Source organism: Jaculus jaculus, chromosome 7 (assembly GCF_020740685.1).
Source record: "Jaculus jaculus isolate mJacJac1 chromosome 7, mJacJac1.mat.Y.cur, whole genome shotgun sequence".
NCBI classification, from domain to species: Eukaryota; Metazoa; Chordata; class Mammalia; order Rodentia; family Dipodidae; genus Jaculus; species Jaculus jaculus.
Window position 1 is genome coordinate 1104063 of NC_059108.1, and position 6015 is coordinate 1110077.

Sequence of the window (6015 nt, forward strand, 5' to 3'; positions counted from 1 at the left end):
ACACCTGTCATGTTAGCATTTGGGGGAGAGAGGCAGGAGGGGTGGAAAATCAACATCCTTGGCTGCATAGCCAGTTTGAGGCCACCATGGGACACATGAGATCCTGTCTCAAAAAAATAGAACAGACTGTTAAGATTCCACTTATGTACAAGAATTGAGAACTCTGATACAGTTTGTGTGTCATAGGAGTAGCAGTGATAGATAAAAGCATCGTGAAGGGGCTGGAAAGATGGCTTAGCAGTTAAGCGCTTGCCTGTGAAGCTAAGGACCTTGGTTCGAGACTCAATTCCCCAGGACCCACGTTAGCCAGATGCACAAGGGGGTGCACGTGTGTGGTGTTTGTTTGCAGTGGCTGGAGGTCCTGGTGGGCCCATTCTCTCTATCTGCCTCTTTCTCTGTCACTTTCAAATTAATAATAAAAATAAACAAAAAAAATTTTTTTAAAGCATCGTGAAGCTTTCCAGGGAATTTTAGAAATGTTTTGTCCCTTGGTTTGGGTGCTGATGGGAATGATATTCAGTTTGTGAACATCAGTTTGTACACTTTTCTTTTTCCTGTATGTACATTGTCTTGCAATTAAAGTTTCTTTAACTTATGAGAAGACAAACCATGAGTTCACTGGTTTCAATTCAAATTTATTTATTTATTTTTTGGTTTTTCAAGGTAAGGTCTCACTGTAGCCCGGGTGGACCTGGCATTCACTATGTAGTCTCAGGGTGGCCTCAATTTATGGCAATCCTCCTACCTCTCCCTCCCAAGTGCTGGGATTAAAGGTATGTGCCACCACACCCGGCTAAAAAAAAGTCATTTTTAAACTTTATTCTTGAATCTCTCTCTCTCTCTTTTCCTTTTTTTTTTTTTTTTTTTTTTTTTTTGAGGTAAGGTCTCACTGTAGCCCAGGCTGACCTGGAATTCACTATGAATTCACTATTAAAGGCGTGTGCCACCATGACTGGTTTGAATCTTTTTATTTTATACTGAAAAACTTGATTTAAAGCAGTGCTTTAAGATAGCTATGGTGGCACACACTTTTAATCCCAGCACATGGGAGGCAAAGGTAGGAGGATTACTGTGAGTTCAGGGCCAGCCTGAGACTGCATAGGTGAATCCAGGTCCTGGACTAGAGTGAGAATCTTACCTTGAAAAACCAAGGGGGGGAAAAAAAAAGCACGGTGATTTAGTCACTGCCATGTTTATGAGTTGTGAAATATTGTAGCAACACAAAATCAATGTTAATATTAATAAACACTGAATGAAGTTAAACTTCCTTTGCATTACTCTGTGTTCTCAAAAATATTCACCAAAAGCCGGGCGTGGTGGCGCACACCTTTAATCCCAGCACTTGGGAGGCAGAGGTAGGAGGATCGCCGTGAGTTCAGGGCCACCCTGAGACACCATAGTGAATTCCAGGTCAGCCTGGGCTAGAGTGAGACCCTACCTCAAAAAAAAAAAAAAAAAAAAAATCACCAAAAAATGGAGTCAAGGTGCTGGGGAAATGGCTCAGTGGATAAAACATTTGCCATGCAGTGTGAGGACTTGCATTCGAATTCCCAGCACCCACATAAATGCTGGGCAGACATGGCAGCTGCCTGTAATCCCAGCATGCAGGAGGCAGAAACAGGATTCCTGGGGCAAGATGGCTAGGTAGACTAACCAGATTGTCAAGTGAGAAACCCTACCTCCATAAAAGAGCAATAGCAGAAGATACCTGGCATCCACCACTGACCTCCACATATGCACACCACACACAATGGGGCTGGGGATGTTGCTTAGTTGGTAAAGTGTTACGCTAGTATGCCCACAGCCCTGACTCTGATCACCACCATAAAATGGAGCATGGTGGTATATACCTGAAAACCCAACATTCAGGATACAGAGGTAGAAGAAACAAGTTCAAGGTCATGCTTGGCTACATAGCTTTTTTAAAAAAAATATTTATTTGAGTGAAGGAAAGAGGCACACACACACACACACACACACACACACACACACACACACACACAGAGTGGGTGTACCAGGGCCTCCAGGCACTGTGAATGAATGCCAGATGCATGTGTCACCTTGTGTATCTGGCTTACATGGGTCCTGGAGAATCAAACCGAGGTCCTTTGACTTTGTAGACACATGCCTTAACTGCTAAGCCATCTCTCCAGCCCTATAGCTTTTTAAAACCAGCATGGGATACATGAGAGTCTGTATCCCATACAGCTAGTATTTAAGAAGAAATTTTGTAGCAATATATATCCCATCTGTGGTGGTTTTATTCAGTTGTCCCCCATAAACGTAGGTGTTCTGAATGCTAGATCCCAAGCAGGTGGCAATTTAGGAGTTAGAGCCTTCTGGAGGCAGTGTATTGTTGGAGGCAGGCTCATGGGTGTTATAGCCAGCTTCCCCTTGCCACACTCTCCCATTGCTGTTGACCACCTGATTTGGGCCAGAAGGTGATGTGCACCCTCTGCTCATGCCATCATTTCACGTGCCATTATGGAGCTTCCCCTCAACTCTGAAAGCCAAAATAGACCCTTTCCTCCCACAAGATGTTTTTGGTCAGGTGCTTTTTGCCAGCATTAAGAAATTAACTGAAATAGTAAAATTGGTACCTGAAGTGGGGTTGTTGCTACTAGAAACCTGATCATGTGGCTTTTGGCCTTTGAGGACTGACTGGAGGGAGGAATATGGAAGGACTTGAACCCTTGGACTAAGAGATGTCTTGCAGTGGTATAAGTACAACTAGATGGACTATTCTGGTCAGAGCTGAAAGACCTGAATGCAGTAAGAATTATGGACTGTGAGGTTTGGCTTATAAGGGGAAGAAAGAGCTTTGCATGGGCTGGGCTAGAAGCACTTTGTGTGAGAGGCTTGCTGTTGTGGTCGTGTCCTGAGAACTTGGGCAGGATTGCATTGTGTAGAAATGGACTTGTGTGAATAGAAGAATATGGTATAGAAGGAAATGAAATCTTTGGGCCAAAATTGCTGCCTATTCAGCTACAATTGTTTGAGAGATTACAACCATTGAGATTGGGCCAGCTGATCTGCATTGGGATAGCAGGAAGAATGCAGACTCTTGAAGGGTTCTGAATGCTGAAGGTGTGGTCTGTTCTTCAAAGTCTGCTTTATTCCCCCCTGGATTAACAAGTTGGTAGCCTACCTGATATTATGGTAAATTCAGGAGAGGGTCATTGAATTTGCAACATGGTGGTGTTTTTTGAAAATAGCCATAGGCAGTATGAAGCAGGCTTGATGGATTACCTGCGTGGAGGCCTGATGCAACTATGAGGCTGAACCTTGGGTTGTAATGGAGACCAGTGGAGATACCAGGACTATGGGATAGCTGCCAAGGAGAGCTTCCCACACTGAAAGGAATATACCTGGGGCTATGAGCAACAGAGCTGTAAGGGCAGAATTGGAATTCCAGAGACTCATCACTGGTTAAAATTGACTTGGAGAACTGTCACTGGCTAAAATTGCCAGACTTGGAACTACAGACTTTGATGTGTGCCCTGTTTGTTAAACCTTGTATTGGTTCTTTTTTTTTTTTTTTTTTTTTGAAGTAGGGTTTCACCTACTCCAATCTCAGGGTGGTCCTGACCTCACTGCAATCTTCCTACCTCTGCTTCCCGAGTGGTGGGATTAAAGCCATGTGCTACCTCGCCTGGTTTCAAATTGCTACTCTGAACTCTATCCAAGCAGAGCAGAGTTGGAAACGGGAGAAAGGGTCCGGGAACACCAGGCTCTTCCAGGTGCTGGTTCAGAGTCACTGGTTCATCCCTGACAGCCCATCACATTCAGAAGGATGTCAGACAAGTGGAGGGCATCCTACTCAACCCAGGCATCAACAAAAGGTAGGGTCACTGCAGTTCTGGATGGATTCTGTCTCTAGGTGAGAGGCCATTCAGCAAAATATTCCCATGCACACCAAGGAAACACAAATGCTACAGGTGCCCCAAACAATGCAATGCACTGCACACGCACACAGGATTTTGATACACACCAGGATTTAGATCCAGTCACACAGCAGAGTCTATAGGTATGTCGCACACCTTGGAGACCCAGTGGCCTACAGTAAATTCCCATGCACACCACACCAATAACAGAAACGCACGGGGCAGCAGCCACAAAGCTCAGTTAAGGCACCCCACACAGTTTGGCAATTGGTCCCAAAAACATAATAAGGGGCACACTCAAGGGGTCTCGCGTGTGTAAATGTTGTGGCACAACCAGCCACACAAGCAAACTCCCATTTACACACACACACAAAATGTATGCGTCGTCATCTTAAATCCAGTCGGCGCGCGTGCGCGCACACACACACACACACATACTTTCCCAGTGTCCGCTCATCCCCACACAAACCAGATCCAAACCCTGGACGGACAGACAGACAGACAGACAGACAGACACACACACACACAGAGCTTCCCTGTGTCCGCTCATCCCCACACAAGCCGGATCCAAACCCTGGAGGGACGGACGGACGGACAGACAGACAGACAGACAGACAGACACACACACACACACACACACACAGCTTCCCCCTGTGTCCCCTCATCCCCACACAAGCCGGATCCAAACCCTGGAGGGACGGACGGACAGACACACACACACACACACACACACACACACACACACACACACACACACACACACACACAGCTTCCCTGTGTCCGCTCATCCCCACACAAGCCGGATCCAAACCCTGGGCACACCGACGCATTCAGAGTACACGTAGGTCCTCTGTCAGCCCAGAGGCTGCTTGCCCCGCTCCATCAGAGCGCCCAGAGGCCTCTGGGAAATGTAGTCCAGGTAGCGATGGGGTTGCTTGAGGCCCACAAGCCATAGTGCTTTCTGTTTCTTTTTTATCCCAGCGCTCTGCAAGCCCGGGTGGTCAGGACTCCTTGCACAAGCCTTTGAGCAAAGCTTTTAAAATTTATTTTTAAAATTATTTTTATTTAATTCAATTTATTTTTAAAAAGATATATATATATATTTTTTTGTTTTGTTTCTTGGAGGTAGAGCCTCACTCTACCTCAGGCTGACCTGGAATTCACTATGTAGTCTCAGGGTGGCCTCGAACTCTTGGTGATCCTACTACCTCTACCTCTCGAGTGCTGGAATTAAAGGTGTGTGACACCACGTCCGGCTGATTTTTTTTTTTTTTTAATTTACTTATTAGAGTGTGTGTACATGTGTGTGTGAGAAAGAGAATGGGCATGCCAGGGTCTCTGGCCTCTGCAAACGAACTCCAGATGCGTGCGCCCCCTTGTGCATCTGGCTAACGCGGGTCCTGGACAATTGAACTTGGGTCCTTTGGCTTTGCAGGCAAGCGCCTTAACCTCTAAGTCATCCCTCCAGCCCTGTTCTATTTATTTTGACCGGACCTTCTGTGTGACTTGAGCCCTGTAGGAGAGTCCTGCCGATCCAGATACACACGAATCCCCTTCTCACCCTTGTTTCTTAATTTCCTCCTAGTGCTTTACCATCCGTGACTCCTCGCCCTGACGGTTGGCTATAATTCCCAACAACTATTGTATGCTAAATTGACTATTGCAATGCTTTAAAAAATATTTTATTTATTAATTTGCAAGGTGAAAAAGAGGGAGAGAGAATGGGCGCAACAGGGACTCGCTGCTGCAAACATATTCCAGATGACCGCGCCACTTTGTACATCTGGCTTTACGTGGGGACTGGGGATTTGAACCTAGGTTGAACGCCGCCGGCCGACTGGCATAGAATTTACTATGTAGCCAGGCTGGCCTTCTTCCTCTTGCCTTCTCCCAAGTGCTAGGATTACAGATGTGAGGCAACATGCCGGCTTTACTGCAACATTCTTTTTTTTTTTTTAATATTTTTTGTTCATTTTTTATTTATTTATTTGAGAGTGACAGACACAGGGAGAAAGACAGAGGAAGACAGAGAGGATGGGCACGCCAGGGCCTCCAGCCACTGCAAACAAGGTCCAGACGCGTGCGCCCCCCTTGTACTGCAACATTCTTAAACGAAGTCTTCCTTCCCTTT